The sequence below is a fragment of the Lutra lutra genome, chromosome 7 (assembly GCF_902655055.1).
Source record: "Lutra lutra chromosome 7, mLutLut1.2, whole genome shotgun sequence".
Classification (NCBI taxonomy): domain Eukaryota; kingdom Metazoa; phylum Chordata; class Mammalia; order Carnivora; family Mustelidae; genus Lutra; species Lutra lutra.
In genome coordinates this window covers 17,339,863-17,359,138 of record NC_062284.1, presented here as the reverse complement: position 1 = coordinate 17,359,138, position 19,276 = coordinate 17,339,863, and the positions used below count along the sequence as shown (strand labels likewise).

General features: G+C 35.7%; 1 protein-coding gene and 1 long non-coding RNA gene across 4 annotated transcripts in view; both read right to left on the bottom strand.

Moving 5' to 3' along the window:
• Positions 1 to 19,276, bottom strand: part of LRRC28 (leucine rich repeat containing 28) — a 161,257-nt gene that overhangs the window by 96,513 nt on the left and 45,468 nt on the right. The gene's annotated exons all lie outside the window — the stretch shown is intronic.
• On the bottom strand, positions 3,066 to 5,298 carry LOC125104264 (uncharacterized). The gene is made up of 2 exons (XR_007128631.1): positions 5,241 to 5,298; positions 3,066 to 3,399 (listed from the first exon to the last, which is right to left on the bottom strand). It is a non-coding gene; the product is annotated as an uncharacterized LOC125104264 (long non-coding RNA).

Genomic DNA, 19,276 nt, shown 5'->3' with positions numbered 1-19,276 from the left:
AATCCTAATATTTATATGGAAAAGAAAGCACCCCAAATAGGTAAATAACGCAATTTAGAAAAGAAGAAAAAAGTTGGAGAACTGGTTCTACTTCATTTTAAGACTTATTATAAAACCATGGTAAACAAGACAGTGTGATTGGGACATAATGCCAGATGAGTAGGTTAATATAGAGTCTAGAAGTAAACTATTATAATTATAGCCAACTGATTTTTGATACAGGTACCAAGGCAATGAGATGAAGATAGTTTGCTTTTTTTTTTTTTTTTAACAAATGATGCAAGAATAGGTAGATACCCACATACAGAAACAAATGAACTTAGACATAACCTCCATCACACAAAAAGGTCAACTGAAAATTGACCAGATTAAATGTAAAAGGTAAAACTATGAATCCTACAAGAGAATTTAGGAGAAAATTTACAAACTGGGCTTCATAAAAATTAAAAATTTTTGTTCTTCAGAAGACATCATTAGGAAAATTAAAAGAGAAGCCATAGACTGGAAGAAAATATTTGCAAATCATATATTTGATAAAAGGCTTGTATCTGAAATCAATAAAGAACTTGTAAGGGGCGCGGCGCCTGGGTGGCTCAGTGGGTTAAGGCCTCTGCCTTCGGCTCAGGTCATGATCCCAGAGTCCTGGGATCCAGCTCCGCATCGGGCTCTCTGCTTGGTGGGGAGCCTGCTTCCTCCTCTCTCTCTGCCTGCCTCTCTGCCTACTTGTGATCTCTGTCTGTCAAGTAAATAAATAAAATCTTTAAAAAAAAAAAAAAACTTGTAAAACTCAGGAATAGGAGGAACAACACAATTAAGAAATGGATACTTCACCCTTCACCAAAGAACGCACAGAAATGGAAAATTAACATATGAAAAGATGCTCAATATCTTTAGTGATTAGGGAAATACAGCTTAAAACCACAGTGAGACATCACTACATAACCCACTAGGAAAGATTATAGGTCTTTTATAATTAAAAAAACTGACAAAGCAAGTGCTGGCGAAGATACAGCAAAGAAAGAGCCCTCACACATTGCTGTGGGAACGTGAAATGGTACAGCTACTTTGAAATAGTATGTTTCTTCAAAGGGTAATATACAGTTATGAAACACTCAGAAATTCTACTTCTAGGTATTTATCTAAGAAAAATTAAGAGGTATGTCCCACAGATACTTGTACACAAATATCCCTAACAACACTATTCACAACTGACAAAACCTGAAAACAACCTGTCAACTGGTAAATGTAGAAGAAAAACACTGTATATCCATACAATGAAATATAAATCAGATATACACAAAGGAATGAACTACTAAGACACGCAACTACATAGACTAACAACAAAAACATTAAGCTAAGTGAAAGTACCCAAATACAAAATACCATATATTATATGATTCTATTTTATGTGAAATCTCCATGAAAAGAAAAACTAGAGAGACAGAAGATCAGAAACGATCTGTGTCTTAGAGTGGGAGTGGAGACTGATTACAATTGGGCATGAGGAAACTTTTTGTGATGATGAAAGTGTTCTAAAACTAGATCATGGTGACGGTGGTACAAATGCAAAGTTTACCAATAATTTAGAATTAACATTGTCCATTTGAAACACACTGAATCTTTATATCATGAATTTTATGGTATGCGATAAAATATACCTCAATAAATCCATTAAGAAATGTTTACAAAAAGGAATGTGTATTAATTTAGAACCAATATAGACTGAGCTATTAAGAATAAATGAAAACAATCTAACTTCATTTGCTTTTTGACAAGGTTACTAGATTAGAAGACCATAATCATAGTACATCAAGATTCCAGCATTAAAATTCTTGATGTAAAGGTAAAGAAAGTACTACAGGTTTCTTCTGTACGTCTCTATGCTATTAGACCTTTTTATACACTACTTTGATAGAGGACTTGATTTTCCAATGTGTAAGTAATTTAAGAGTGGGAAGGAAAGGTAATTTGACAGCTAATAAAATCACGACTGAATATGATTTCATACCCATTTATTAGCAAAAAAAAAAAAAAAAAAAATTCAGTTTCACAATGCCAAGCACTGGACAAAATATCACTGGCAAAAACAACCCAGATCTGGGTTTCTAAATAACACTCTCCAATGAAAGAAACCAGGTTTGAGACACAGAAAATACAAAATAAGCCCAAAACATCTTGTGATCGGAGAAAATAAGGAAGTGAAGTGCTTGAGAAAGGATGGGGAAATGTCAAAAAGACAAAGGAGCCAATGAGAAGGAGCTCTGAATGGCTAACTTTGGGGTAATTTGAACAACAAAATAATGGCATTGGTTTATAACCCATAGAATAAAGTAAATATCTATGAGGCATGAAGAAATAAAAGAGGGAAAATTCCTTAGAATTTCAACTAATATGGGGGCATCTGAGTGGCTTAGTCAGTTAAGCCTATGACTTTGGCTCAGGTCATGATCCCTGGGTGTGGGATTGAGCCCCACAGCGGGCTCCCTGCTCAGTGGGGAGTCTATTTGTCCCTCTCCCCCAGTTCATGCTCTCTCTCTCTTAAATAAAAAACTTCTTAAAAAAAAAAAAGAATTTCCATTAATAAATATAGAAGGAATGAGGGAAATACAAATGTTACATTGGGCAAACATCACAGTAATCACTGTTCAGTCAAGAATGCTGATGAATGCTACAATCAGAAAGCTAAAAAGCTGAGGAAAAACAGCTTAATGACATAGTTTCAAAGTATTTCCAAGATACTTTTCAATTATAAAGGGAAAATGAAAGTGGAGAAACCCAACAGCCATTAGCTTAACTGAGGGATCAAGGCTGATCATCAGCAATTGCAAGAAATAAGACACAGTGATATCCTGTACCCCCCAATATAATGTACTTAGAAGAAAACAAGATCCCTTTGGTGGTATTCTTGCCCAAAATACATAACCGCAATCTAATTACGAGGATAACAGCATGTTCCATCTAAGGTCTATTCCTGTGCTAAGATTCTAGGATTCCAAGGTAATGAACCAGCATCATGGCTTCCCCAAAATTACCCAAGGAAGAAAAGTACAGAAGATAACAAGAGGTAAGACTGCAAGACAGAAAAATTTAATTTCTCAAAACATAAATAATGGGTATGTTTTTAAATGCATATTATATATCATATACATACATATTTAACAGATGACTATCAAATTTCTATAGCACAATATCTTAGGGTCCCATGCAGGATCCAGTGTGACAAGTCTCTCTCCCTGGGGTGCCCAGATAATATAATCTTTTCTCCTTAAACTTTGACTATGGGAAGCAGCAAACATTTGTCTCCATCTTCCATTCCAGATATGTGCCTTTTCCCTCTCACTTTGTTTTCAACCATTCAATATTAATTGACTACCCTTGTGAAAGGCAGGGAACCAAAAGCTGTGGGAGATACAAAGATAAATAGGATTAATCACTTCATGTCTCAAATTGCTTCTATGGTTTCTGATACTGTTAAAAATAGGATTTTTGAAATTTATCCAGTTTTTTCTTTTTTCTTTTTTTTAAACAGTGGAATCATTTGCCTGATTCAACTAACTACCTCTTCCCTGCAAGTCGAAGTACCTAAAAGACACTTACAATCCTGACTTTTATGAAAATCACCTATTTACTTGTCTTTTCACGTTTACCACTCAAGTAAGCATCCTTGAAGACTATGATTTGATAACTTTATATTATTGGAATCATATACCATGCATTCTTTGTGACTGGCTTCTTTTTCTTATTATATTTGCAAGATTCCAACATATTGTGAAACGTAGCTGCCTACCTCTTTTCACCATCCTATAATATTCCACTGTATAAATTAACCACTTTCATCTTTTCTCTTGTTAAAGGACACTTGTGTTGTTTATGGTCTGGGGTTACTATGAATATCGTGAACTTAATGGACATTACTATACATGTCTTTTGGTTCATGTATAAGCATAAATCTCTACCTGTCCGAGTACGTACATCATCAACACTATAGGGTATGACAGCCCTATTGCTCTATGAGTTCATAAATGTTTAGTTTTGTCAGTCGTTGGGTGTCTAGTTGTTATTTACTGGAATCTCATTGTGGTTTTAATTTGCATGTCCCTGATGATCAATGAAGCTCAACATATTAACATACATTTATTGGGCATTTGGATTTCCTCTTTAGGGAAGTACCTATTCAAGACGCCTGCTGATTTTTTAAGTTGGTTTTGGTCTTTTTCAATATTGATGTGTAGGAATTCACTATAGATAAAAGGCCTTTGTTGGATATATGTACTGCAAATATCTTCTCCCATGGTGAGAAGTGCCTTTTCATTACTTGACCATCTATGTCAAGTAGCAGCAAACTCTGCCCCCCCATGCCAATTCTTGCCAACCATCCAAGTTTCTATATAAAGCCTCATTAACACATTGTCCTTGATCACTTTCAGGCTACAATGGCAGAGTAGCTGGGACAAAAACAGTATTCCACTTCCTGTTCAATTTTTGTAAATGTTCCAAGTGCTTGAAAAGAATGTGTATTCTTCAGTGGCAGAAAATGCTATTCTACGCATTCCATTAGATGAGCATTAGATTTGAAAAACAAGTTATTGAAATAATTTGAGACCTAGGATGATGTCATCTTCTGCCTGCAAAAATTTCTATTTGCTGCTGTCAGGCACTTGGGGATATAAGCAATCTGAATGCCATGTCAGGAAGTTTCAAGGTTTTGACAGCCCAGGTGACTGGAAGCTGGGCTGCAATCCACACAAAGGCTGCTTTTTTTCAGATTCACCTTATGAAGTGTTTCCACCTGCAAAAATACCTCAGTCCATATTCCAACAGACAAGGACTTTTTAAAAATAAACCTTCGATTTGAAGGGGTGGGGGGTGGGAGGTTGGGGGCACCAGGTGGTGGGTATTGTAGAGGGCACGGATTGCATGGAGCACTGGGTGTGGTGCAAAAATAATGAATACTGTTATGCTGAAAAAAATAAAAAAATTAAAAAAAAAAATAAATAAACCTTCGAGATACTATTATTATACCTAAAAAAAATCAAGAATTTCTTAATATTGCCTAATACACTATCCATGATCAACTTCCCCTAGTATTTACAAAACATGTTTTTACCACAGGTTTATTTACATCAAAATCTAAACAAAGTCCAACAACTGCAATTGCCCAACAGGATGCTTAAGTCTCTTTTAATTTATAACAGTTTCCTCCCCCCTTTTTTCATGTTTTCATTTAAAAAATTGGATACCTAAGGGGCACCTGGTGGCTCAGTCAGTTAAGTGTCTGCCTTCGGCTCGGATCATGATACCAGGGTCCAGGGATCGAGTCCTGCATCAGGCTCCCTGCTCAGTGGGAAGCCTGCTTCTCCTCTGCGGTTACCCCTACTTGTGTGTGCACTCTGTCAAAGGAATAAAATCTTTTTAAAAACTGGATAGCCATTACAGAATTTCCAACGTTCTAAATTTGATTTATTGTGTCTTCATGATATCATTTAAATCTACCTGCTCCTTATATTCCCTGTAAAATGGCCGTTATAAAAGCTTAAATAGATCCAGGTTCAATTTTCTCTAGTAAGACTGTATCTTAAGGGTAGGGCTATATATTTCCCATTGCATCACACTGGGAAGGATATAATGTCTGCCTGACCCACTTTCACTGATGTCAAGATTAATTAGTGGATCTAGGTGTCACCAGCCGGATCCATCCAATACAAAGTTCTCTATCAACTTCTTACCTAGTGGTTCAGGAAGCTATTAATGATTTTTGCTACAATGTGTTACTTCATTAGATATTACAAAGAGCTGATTTACCTAATTTCAACATTCTATATTTATTATATATAGAGAGATTATATATTTGTTATATAATTTATATTTGTTATAAGTTATAATTATATATAGCTTAAATATATATTTAATAATATAACATATATTTAATATATATTTATATATAAATCTATAATTGTTATATAATTATATATTTGCTACAATATATAGTACCATACATTATATTTATATTTAATATATCTATATTTATGTAAGTATATACTTATTTATATTTATATTTAACAAATATATAAATAAATGTGTATTTAACTTATATATACTGACATATACAAATATATATTGTTATAACTGTTATATAATTTTATATTTGTTATATATAATTGTCGATAATTCTTCCACATAGAAAAACTCTTCTTCATTCAACTAGTTACCCTGAAATATAATTGGTTTAGAAAAGGCAGAATAATGTTTAATTCTTTCCTTTTAAATTTTCAGAGAGCAAGTTGGTACGCTACCAACCTCTGGAGTTTACCAGTAAGTTTTTTTTTTTTTTTAAGAGTAACATTATGAACACAGAAAAGTTTATATATCTGACGCATTTTGATCCACTTTATCATTCTCTGATGGTCAAACCGACTACCTTTGACTCCTGTAGCATTTTCACGTGACCCCAAAAGTCTTTGATTGGTTCCCTGTTTCCAGGCACATGTCTTGTGCCTCAGCCTAGCTACTCAGGTTTGTTTCTGTGGGAAATAGCGTGTAAAGATTGCAATCTCTTTGACCTGCGAATCCTCTACCACTTTGTTAGCTCACCAATGCCTTCAAGAGACTTTTCTTTTTCCCTCTCCAGTTTTTCTAATTGTCCTTAAAAGAGGGCTGGACTGAATGATCCAGTCTGCCAATTCTGTAAACATTAGTCTTCAAATAAGTAAAGCAGAGAGCATAAGGAAACAGACTAACTGACGAATCTGTGAAGGAGAGTACCAGAAAGCTTTCTTACAGCTTCCCTCAGTTGTATGTCATGAAAAGGAAGACTAGTTCAGAATAATCAACTAAGCTGTGGCAGAACCCAGAAAAGCTGCAGGACTGGAGACTGAGATCATGGTTCAGAGGGGTTTTGTTCTTGAACCCAAAGACTGGTTCTAAAAGTAGTTTTCTTAATTGATCAGCTAAAGAATCTGCAAAATATCACCCTCGCACTGGACTAAGAGCAAAAGTAAAAGTCAATTAGGAAGCAAAACAGAAAATAACCATTAACAGGCCTAATTAGTATGTTTACGAGTGGCAGCAAAATGAGGAGCCAGATAACACCCACCAACACACGGTCTGGACACTAAGATTCTTACAGACTGTAATGAATAAGTCTTTAATACATCAAATGCCAAGCGTATGTATCTAAAGTTGATGTAAGAAGGGAGAGATCCTACAGAAAAAAAGACAAGGGCACCATTCTTTAAAGAATCTATAGGATTCTCTCCCTTGAGCAGCAGAAATAGGAACTCCTTCCGTTAGATGGTTAACATACTCGAACATACTAAGAATCACTATATGACTTTAACCATTTTTGTTCCAGTCTCACACAAAACTAACAGGATTGATGGGTCTTCAGTAAAAAGCACTCCCTTCTGCATTTGAGTCTCAGAGGAGCCCACAGCCATGGCTGACCCAACCCTGATGGCAGCCTTGTGAGATCCTAAGCAGGAGGTCCCGGAAGCTGTGTCTAGACCTCCGATCCACAGACAGGGGCATAAGAAATGTGTGGGCTTTCTTAAACTGCTAAATTTGTGGCAATTTGTTATGCAGCAATAGATAACTAATACAGTACTAGAGGTTAGTTCAATGATTTTAACTTACTATGTATCACTGCTAACGGCTTGGAAAAAACACTGCACTGAGAATCAGAACCTAGTGTAAGTCTTGATTCTACCTGAGTAAACTTTCCTTGCCTCAAGATTCCTTATCTACAATCAAGGATAAAAAACCTGCCCCGAGAGTAAAAGAAAATGAGCGAAGCACTGGGAAAGTTATAAAGCACTAAATAAACCCAAATCCAATGGCTTCTAATCAAGAGTTCTGCTACCATCAACTGTCACCTGGGTTATTTCTGTGGTCTCCTAACTTGACTCCCAGGGTTTGTCCTTGGCTTCTTCTATACACAGATGCCTAAGTGATCCTTTTAACCTTAAATCACATCAACTCGCTCCTCTGCTCAGAATCCTCTAGGGACTTTGCATCACGTGTGGAATAAAGATCCATAACGACCAAGGTCAGACATACGAAGTCTTTACTGTTATAAGTACATTATACTGCACCTTAGCAAGATTCTCAATAGCAGTATCTTGAGTTTACCTTTACAGCCGAAATGGTAATGGAAGTCAGAATAGTGGTGCCTTGGAAGAACGCCCTTGAAAGGGGGGTGACTAACCAAAAAGAAACACAAGGGGGCTTCTAGAGCCCTGGTAACATTTCATTTCTTGATTGGGGTGCTGATTACAAAGTTATATTTATCTTGTGAAAATTCACTGAGAATATGCTTTCATTTTTTATTTTTTTAAGATTTATTTATTGGGGGAGATCCTAAGTAGACTCCCCACTGAGCATGGAGAGCAACCTGGGGCTTGATCTCACGACCCTGAGATCATGACCTGAGCCAAAATCAAGAGTCAGATGCTTAACCAACTGAGCTACCCAGACGCCCCCACCACTGAGTATATACTTTAAATCTGTATACTTTTCTATACACAACAGCATTTTACATTTTAAAAATGAATGAACTGGATTAGAATCTTTGATCCCCACACTTACTGGCTGTGTAATTTTAGCAAAACTGTCTATCTCAACTGCTGGTTACTCATCTTAAAAAGAAGTATAAAACAATAGTATCTATCCCATACTATTGAACTGATAATTAAGAGAAAAGGCAGAATTAAGCACTTCAGAGTATGCCCGGCCTAGTTTAAATACTTAGTAAAGGCGCTACCAACAATAACAATAATCTCTTGATTATCTGGAGAAGGAGCAAAATATACCACATTTTAGAGTAACTGTTAAGAGATTATTATTATTATTATTACTACTACTACCAGTACTACCAGCAGTAACAATATGACTCCAATGCATTTAAAGATTTTTTTTTTTTTCATTTGACAGACAGATCATGAGTAGGCAGAGAGGCAGGCAGAGAGAGAGAGGAGGAGGAGGCAGGCTCCCTGCTGAGCAGAGAGCCCGATTCGGGACTCGATCCCAGGACCCTGAGATCTTGACCTGAGCTGAAGGCAGAGGCTTTAACCACTGAGCCACCCAGGCGCCCCGACTCCAATGCATTTAAAAGATTAAATTTACTAAGCAAAAATAACTACATAATAGATTCCACTCATGTTCAGAATTACATAGTAACCAGTAGATACCACGTTCTGTCTCGGACAACAAAGACTACCCCACCACCCATCTCTAAGTCAACCAAAACCTTTAGAACAGTGCCCCCCTTTTTCAGGAAAGCAAAGGAAAGTCAGTCTCTATGGGATGAGGATTTTTTCTTTAAAAGATTTATTTATTTTTAGAGAGAGAAAGGAAGAGAGCACTTGGGGGGTGAAGGGAAAAAGGAAAGGGAGAGAGAGAATCTCAAGGAGACTCCCCACTGAGTGTGAAGCCCGATGACATGGTCTCTCACAAGCTCTCACAAACCCGAGATCATGAGCTAAGCCAAAATCAACAGTCAGACGCTTAACCAACTGAGCTACCCAGGTGTCCCAGGATGTGGATTTTAAGAGTACGGGAATAACTGAGAGGCAGAAGAATGAGATGGGAAAGGGAAGAATGAGGGAGGAATCCTGATGTTAGGATTGGGTGTCTGCCTTATTCCATTATTTATGAAAATTGAGCAAAAGTTCATTTTAAGAACTATTTTTATAGACTAGTAACCTTCTGACCACTTTTGGTCAAGAAGTTTTTGTGTACTAGTACTCTTTCTTATACTTTTAGATGGCAATTTTATAATGAGAAATCTTATGGATTCTAAAGTTAATGTAATTTGACTACATAAATTTACATTAAATCCATTTTGTTCCATATTACAACTAATAATGCTTTAGTATGATTTGGAGCACACACATTATATTCTCCTCCATATCCTATCCACATCCTCCCAAATATGAAAAAAGAATCAAATGTTCATCCATATTCATCAAAAGTCTTATAAGGGATGAGATACTCTCCCTCTCTCTCTGTGAAAACATACTTCAGATTTACCTGCCTCCAGTGTTTACATACAGGCTAAGGCCAATTAAAAAAATATCACCATATGATAACGGACTCTCTCTGCTTGACTTATTTCACTCAGCATAATCTCTTCTAGTCCCGTCCATGTTGATACAAAAGTTGGGTATTCATCCTTTCTGATGGAGGCATAATACTCCATTGTATATATGGACCGTATCTTCTTTATCCATTCGTCTGTTGAAGGGTATATCTTGGCTCTTTCCACAGTTTGGCGACTGTGGCCATTGCTGCTATGAACATTGGAGTACAGATGGCCCTTCTTTCCACTACATCTGTATCTTTGGGATAAATACCCAAATAGGGCAATTGCAGGGTCATAGGGAAGCTCTATTTTTAATTTCTTAAGGGATCTCCACACTGTGGTTTCACTTACTTGTGGAGCATAAGGAATACCATGGAGGACATTCGAAGAAGGAGAGGAGAAGTCAGCTGGGGTAAATCGGAGGGGAAGATAAACCATGAGAGACTGTGGACCCTGAGAAATAAACTGAGGGTTTTGGAGGGAAGGGGGGTGGGGAGAATTGGGTGAGCCTGGTGGTGGGTATTAAGGAAGACACGTATTGCATGGAGCACTGGGTGTGGTGCATAAACAATGGATCTTGGAACACTGAAAAAATAAAAAATAAATAAAAAAATTAAAAAAGATCACCATGGTGGATAACCAGCCCTCATCAGACAATGAAAGATAGAGTCTATAAGAAACATTAAGAAGTCGGAAGGAGAAAAAAAGTTGGGGGGAAACATATCCTCAGGCTCTTTTCTAAATTCAGAGGTAAAGGGCTTAAGAAGACTGAGGATATGCCAAACTAGAGCCTCAATAAGGAGGAAAAGCTGCCAGGGCTCAAATATTCAAGCAAGCAGCCACTGCAGACCCACCTGGAGTAGAACAAGCATTGTGTGAGGGAGAACATTAAGAAGGCCCAACACCAAGCAGCAGGGACGCCCCAGCAAGCAGGGGCCAGACGTGGTGTGTGTGTGTTTTTTTTTTAAATATCTCAGAGTTTTGTTTCATTTCCTCACACAGAAGCACATTACGTATGTATATTACCAACTCTTTCAAAGTATGCTATTTTGAAAGGCCATACAAATGTATAAAATAATTGAATGGAGTTAACTAAATCTGATGTATTATTTACTAAAAAGGAAAGTGGTTTTTTTTTAAGTTTACAAAAATAAGAAATTAAAAACGTAAAGATGAAAGGTAATTTTGGGAAAGGAAACAATACATCATTTAGTGTACATGTGTGTTTAAACAAAACTGACTTTATTTCGGTGGCTGTGGGTTAGCTGAGTTCCTTTAAATAGTTAGGGATTTGCGAAGCGCAAAGCTCATGTAACATAATCTGTGTTTTCCGCAAATCCCCATCGGTCTACTTACTTAAGAAACCCATGCTTCCTGGCTGGATGCCGGCATGCCAAACCTGCCCAGTCGTGCATAGTTTTATTTCTGTTACTAAATTAGGAAACCAAAGCGGGCAACGTCTGGGCCAACAGCAAAGAGAAAGGCTCGGCATCATTAGTCGGCTTGTCTTCTTAAAAGCCGGATCATTTTAGGATATTTAATTTTTAATTAGAGATACCAAAGTAATTTAGCCTCATAAGGAGCAATACTAAGAAATAATTAAATGAAGACAAAGGCAGAAATACAAACATTTAACAAAGTATTCTTCTGAATAGCCTTAATCATGATGCTGAAAATAAACTACTACCATTCAAGGCTTAATGTCTCAATGACGGATATTGAAATACTGCCTTATTTTCTTAAGCAGTGAGGAAGAAATGGGAAGTTATTCATCACAATTTTTACAAAGATCTACTAGCATACTTTATGCAGAGCACTGTTTAGAGAAACTAAGTGGAGCATTCAGAGACCTAAGTAAAGGAACACAAAGCAGGATTTCAAAAGAACAAAGTCACTTTGTTTATTTTCAAATTTAAGAATGACAGAAAAATATAGAAGGGAAAAATCCAATTTTCCACATTTCAAATTTACTTTCCCCTAATTAGCATATCAGAGGGATTTCAAAAGACAATAGTTGTTAAATAACATTCCTTAAAGCATTTTAAACACACCTAATACTTTCTCAAAAACTAAAGCTTGACTTGTAAGGATGTTGGGAAAATTTTAGTTCTAGCCATATCTGAGTGATATTTCTTACAAACATTTTGCTAACTATCGATACATTTCAAAGTAGTATTTATTTTACTTTAGTTCTTTCTATGCAAGAATTTAAAAATTCAAATATATGCCATAAAATCTGTATTTTATATGGATGAGATGTATACAAATACCAGAATTTACACATTTATAGAAAGATTAAAATTTGAGGGTTATAACAGGCCCTGAAAGGCTTGATTATCAAATAGGACTTAAAAGAAAAAGATGTTCACAATATTTACTTCCCAACCTTTAGCAATAGAGACTTTTATATTTAAAAAGAAGCCACAAAGAGAACACTTCTAGTCACCATCCTAGTCGTTTGGTATCCTTTCATCTAATCTTTTTGTACATATTTCATGATTTTTATGCAACACTGAAATGCATTTAGGTAATCTGGTGTGAGATAAAACCCCGAGCCTTTCTCTTCTTTTTTCTCAACTCCCACCAACACAATCTGGCCATCAGTGAGGAGCAGTCACAGGGGTTGGACAAACAGAAGCAATCTCCCTCAGTCTTAAGGCTATTCTTCAACTGTCCATCCTACTGAAGTCAGAATGCATACCCTGTCCATCTGGCCCTCTTGTCTGGCCCTTCACTGTCCCTGTATTATTGATAAGAGGCACCCTCCTGTGGGAGACACAATAAAATCAGAGACACAAGCTTCAAGTCATAAATTACACAAATAAAAATAAAAGCGAGTAACAGATTGATTAGAAATTATACTCAATAGTATAATAATCCCCATTGATCAGTGTAATAAAAGGTCTTCCAGACCCTCATTTTTACCTCCTTATTGCTACATAAAGAAACATGTATATAGATGAAATAGCCATAAAGAAGCAAAAATTGATTCTCTCTGGTTGTAAAAAAATCAATGACATTTATTTTTCAAAAGAAATTTGAAAAGAAAAACAACAAAACTGAAAGACTCAAAACTTTCTATAAAGCTACAGTAATCAAGCCAATGTGGTATTGTCATGAACATCAGAACATCAGAACAGAACATCAGAAATAAACCCATATGTTTACAGACATGTTTACATGTTTACAGACAACTGACTCTCAACAAAGGTACCAAGAAAATTCAACAAAGAAAGGATAGTCTTTTTAACAAATTGTGCTGGAACAACTGAATAGCCCATATACAAAATAAAAGAATATGAAGAGACAAGCCACAGACTGGGAGAAAATATTTATACATAATATATCTGATAAAGGACTTGTACTCAGACAAGAGTAGGGTTGGCAAACTTGCTCTTAGGGGCCACTCAGTACACATATTAGGCTTTGTGAACCACAGAGTCACTGTCTCACTACTCAGCTCTGCCATGGTAGCATAAAAGCAGTCACAGACAATATGTATATGAATGGGCATGGCTGTCTTTCAATAAAACTTTATTTACAAAATCAGGTGAAGGACCCTTCAGATTTGGCCCATAGGTCAGTTTGCTAAACCCTGGTCTCTAATATCTCCTTCCAAGTTATCTGATTCTCATTCTATGAGAACTATTTCACAACTCTGTAAGTTGTAGATCACTGATAGCAATGTAAAATAATCCTTGTTTATGAACACAAAAATAAATTATGTCCCATGGAGAGACAACCCTCTGTCCCTGTGGAGAAAACCAGCTTTGCTTCCATTTGAACATCCATTTCAATATTCTTAATCTATAAGTTTCTGTTCTCTGCATTCTCCTTTGAACTGGTTATAATACCTTAACAGTTGTCTTATTAACAGGTTAAATAAAAGGTTTAACACATTTAAAAATGTTTATATCTGGGGGCGCCTGGGTGGCTCAGTGGGTTAAGCCGCTGCCTTCGGCTCAGGTCATGATCTCAGGGTCCTGGGATCGAGTCCCGCATCGGGCTCTCTGCTCAGCGGGGAGCCTGCTCCCTCCTCTCTCTCTGCCTGCCTCTCTCTCTACTTGTGATCTCTCTCTGTCAAATAAATAAATAAAATCTTTAAAAAAAAAATGTTTATATCTGTATGGAAATCATGATCTGACTTTTTTTGTGAAAACTATCCTTTAACATCAGAACATATAAAGAACTCTTACAACTAATAATAAGAACACAAACGACTTAGGGGTACCTGGGTGGTGTTGTTGAGTGTCCAACTCTTGATCTCACGGTCCTGGGATCAAGTACCCTATCAGGCTCCCCACTCAGACAGACGGGCTCTGCCCGTCTCCCTGTCTCTGCCCCGCCCCCTGCTCACGCTCTCTAAAATAAATGGATAAGGAGGGCATATATTGCATGGAGCGCTGGGTGTGGTACATAAAAAATCTTGGAACACAGAAAAAATAAAATAAAAAACAACAACAACAAAATAAAATACATGGATAAATCTTTAAAAAAAAAAGAACACAATAAAATTGAGCAAAAGGTTTCTAAATAGATATATTTCACCAAAGAAATGGCAAATAAGGACAAGAAAAAAATATTAGTCTGTTCAGGCTGCTGTAACAAAAATACCACAAATTGGATGGCTTAAAAACAAAAATTTATTTCTCACTGTTCTGGAGGCTGGGGAATCCAAGATCAAGGTGCTGGCAGATCCAGCGTCTAGTGACGGCCAGCTTTGTCATTAATGGCTATTTTCTCACTGTGATATGACATGGCAGAAAGGGTGAGGGAGCTTTCCTGGGCTTCCTTGATAAGGGCACTAATCTCATTGTTGAAGGCTCTGCCCTGATGACCTAATCACCTCCCAAAGGCCCCAATTCCCAATACCATCACCTTGGGGGTTAGGATTTCAACATATGGAATTTGTGAGGACATAAAAAGATGCTTAATCTTCAGTTACTAGGGAAATACCAAAGAAAATCACACTGAGTTGCTACTATACAGCCACTAGAAGAGCCACAATAAAAAGACTGAAAATACAAATGTTGGCAAGAATATGGAGGAACTAGAACATTCATACATTGCTAGCAGGAATGTAAATGGTATAGCCACTCTAGAAAACAGTTTAGCATTTTTCTTTCAAAGTGAAAAATATAGTTAACCACACAATCCAGCAATTCTACTCCTAGGCATTTACCCAAGAGTAAGGAAAACATTTGCCCACAAAAAGCTTGTGAACAAATGTTCATAGCAATATTATTCCTAACAGCCCAAATTAAAAACAATTTAAATGGTCAATCACCTAGTGAATAAACAAAATATGGTATATCCATACAATAAAATGTTACTTAGCAATAAAAAAACCCAAACTATTAAAACATGAAACTGCATACAAGAACATTATGCTAAGTAAAATAAGCCAGACACAAAAGGCTACATATTACATGACTCCATTTATATGTAATTTCTGGAAAAGGTGAAACTATAGAAATGGGAAGATGAGAAGTTGGCTGGGGGTAAGAACAAGGGCTATCTTAACAAACAGGAACTGGGGAACTTTTGGGGACGATGGACATATTCTAGAACTCAATTGTGATGAGGGCTCCTTAACTGTGTACATTTAAATAAAATTCATCAAATGGAACATGTAAAATGGTAAAACTTTATGCTATGTAAATTATAGCTCTATAAAGATTTTTTAAAAAAATCAATGGGAAGTAGTTTACATAAATTAGTAACCAATACCAGGAACAAGATTATATACAGATTATAAAGATTATAAGGTTAAGGTTATAAAGATTATAAAGGTTATAAAGATTAACAAGATATTATTTAGAGGACTTTAAAAAGTGATGTGGAGAAAACAAGTTGTGTACAGGTCACACTTTGTAAATCGATTACACAGAGAGCCCTGGTGATAAGGAAATCAAAGTGCTATTGCTTGCTTTACTGTTTCTATATCATAACTTTACAGAGTTCTGATTTAGAAGTAGTTAGAAATTTAAACTATCAATAGGAGATAAACAGACATGATATATAAATGCTCATAACTTGTAATAGATCATGTCTTTTAGCATCAGAAACAGATTTTTGACACTCATTCCATGCCCTTCATAAAATGAAACCTGTTAGCGTTGGCATAAAATCAAGGATGTTGGATTTTACTGATAGAAAGTATATCAGAACCCATCAAGTTAAAACCTATGTACCACACTGAGTAAGAAAATGGAGACATAGGAATTCAGTGACATTAAGTTTATAGGGTTTTGCTTTATTGAAAGTTCATAGTTCTTAAAGCTCCACAGAATTCTAAGTGTAGGAAATTCAAACAGCTTTAGCCATAAAGTCTGAATGCAATTTCATAAGATGTGATAGGCAAAACAAGAGCACTCAACTAAAATAGACACAATGATTGACACTTTGGAAAAAAATTCTTAAGAAGTACAGAATAGGTAAAATTCTACTAATAGTTGAGTTACAAAGCTGAATTGACCTACTATGGTAAGAATCTCAAAAGAGAAACAGAATAAAAGTTTCATTTTTCTCTTTCATTTAAAATTAACGGTATTCTATAGTCTATATTTAATACATCACTCACTAAATGTAATATAAATATTTGGCTCTTAAATTGCTCAATAGTTTAGGGATTTGATATGTGTAAAATATATAGTCAATTATGCCACTGGATCATTTCTCTTTAGGTGAACAAAGCATGGGAATTTATCTCTGAAGAAGAGCAGCTCCTCTTATGTACAGACTGTAAGACCATATTCCATGTATATAAAACAATATTTGTGACTTTCCTCTGATTATGCAGAAAAATTAGTAAAGGAGAATGGCCTCACTTACTCAAATAGGTAAGATTCAGTTACCTAGTGAGAGCAGGCAATAGAAGAACTGCACCACAGAAATCATAATTTGGGTTTGGGATATATACAACAATATGCATAATTGTGCATACTTTTTAAAAATGTTTTCCAAGATATTTGCTCTGCTTTAAAGAAAGCGTCCTTTTCAAGTCATGCAAAGAGAAACTTATAAAAATATTTCTTTGGTTACTCAACTGAAGACTTAATAATTCAATTTTTAATCTTATCTGATTAAAAAAAAAACTTTCATTCACGAAAGTACACATTTAAATTTTAAAAGGAGGAAAAAATGAATACGGGAAAGAAAAATTCTGAGATTATTCTAAATATCCATATATATCTTTCAGCTATTATTTCCAACAAACTCGATTATTTCAACATTTTAAAAAATGACTACAGAAGTACAGTAAAAACTTGTTTAAGGAAAACAGATTCGTGTTAAGAAGCTGAAAGCATAAGTAAATAATATGACTTTTACAAAACCTGCTATTATACCCCCAAAAATAAATACTAAGACGCTGATACTGTAAGTACACACTAAACTAATAAGTACCAAACCTTTGAAACTAAAAAGAAAAAAGTCATCCAACAAGACCTGCCAGGGGCTCCTGGGTGGCTCAGTGGATTAAAGCCTCTGCCTTCGGCCCAGGTCATGATCCCAGAGTCCTGGGATCGAGCCCCGCATCGGGTTCTCTGCTCAGCAGGAAGCCTGCTTCCTCCTCGCTCTCTGCCTGCTTCTCTGCCTACTTGTGATCTCTGTCTGTCAAACAAATAAATAAAATCTTAAAACAAACAAACAAACAAACAAAAACAAGACCTGCCAGACTTTCCCGAGCAGATCAAGTGAAGGAAGAAGCAGAGAAGACACACAACCAGCTAATGACACTTGTTATAAGCATACAAGGACATTCATTTCTTAAACCCTTTGAAGCCACATTTTTTTACTTTGTTTCCTCATTTACATATACATAATGAAAACTAACATAAGTTGTTTAAAAACAATGTATCTGTATAAAATTTTGAGTTTTTAAAAAGGAATGATAGGATTAAACAAAGAACTGTGATGTCAATTGTGTGAGGGGGTTAGTAACAAACCATATCAAACTAAATTTTATTTAATTACTTCTCATTACATCAACTCTTGGCAAATCATAAAGCTTTTCATTCACTAAAACAATCATTATCTTTAAAATTACTTGCACAAAAGAAAATATGACTTAAAACCTTTAGCAGGTTAAAACAATTTAAAGATGAAGTAAGCAACAAGTATGTTCAAATAAAATATGAAACAAAATAAAGCTTTTATATACTGAAGACAATATTTTTAGGAAACACTTATTTCAGCATATAACCTATATTCTGCCAGTTAGTTTTTCTTCATAATTGCATAGTTCAACCTAAAACTATAATTTTCTCATCATGTCACAAAACAACATACTGAAATCAAGGTATTAAAAAAAAAGCTATAAAATAACCATTAAAATGTAATCTTTTAAAAATATATCTATTTAAAACTTGCCTCTTCCAAAGACTGGTTCCCAAATACAAATCAAATCACTATTAAAATATAAACAACATATTTCATGCTCAAAAGCTCTTTAGTAAAAATGAACTAGGAGCCCCAAGTTTTGCCAAGATACCAAAGCTATGATAGAAATTACTCCACACCACCTTGAAAGTACTGCAAGTTGACTTATGTCCAAAAATAACAATTCAATCTCTGAATTCCCATTAAGTTGTGCCTAAAAGAAAATACATTTTATAGGTTCTCAAGAACATTCACTTCAAAAGATTAAGATCATTTATATTCATCAGCATTGTTTTTAATATCCCTAATTCCTGGTGTTTATGATAAACGTATGGTTATGAACTCCTCATGGGCTTCTCTCACTACCACCACAACACTTTTGGCAAATTATTTCAATGAATCATTTTAACTGCTGAAGTCGTTTTTCACATCTGTAATTTAGAAAGATAATCTTAAAAGGAGTGTGTATGACAGACTAGGAACTGAATACATTGCAGAGATAAAATAATGGGAAATACTCGAATCCAAATCATTGGATCCTGAAGACCACTGACACATCAGCTCAGTCCCTCAACCTTGTGCAGGACTTCTCCTTAAATCCTCTTTAGCTGACCTCTGCACTGTCTTCATGGCTCCCACCACTATTATGCTCATAATAGACCATGGTGGGAAAATTAATTGTACACAGAAAGGGAAGAATAACAGTACTGCATATAAAGTAAATTTGGAAGTATTCCCTTTAGGATTTCAAATTGGGTCGCTGCTATTATGATGTTAGCTGCTTTTAAATCTTTTCACAAAGGAATGGGCCATGGA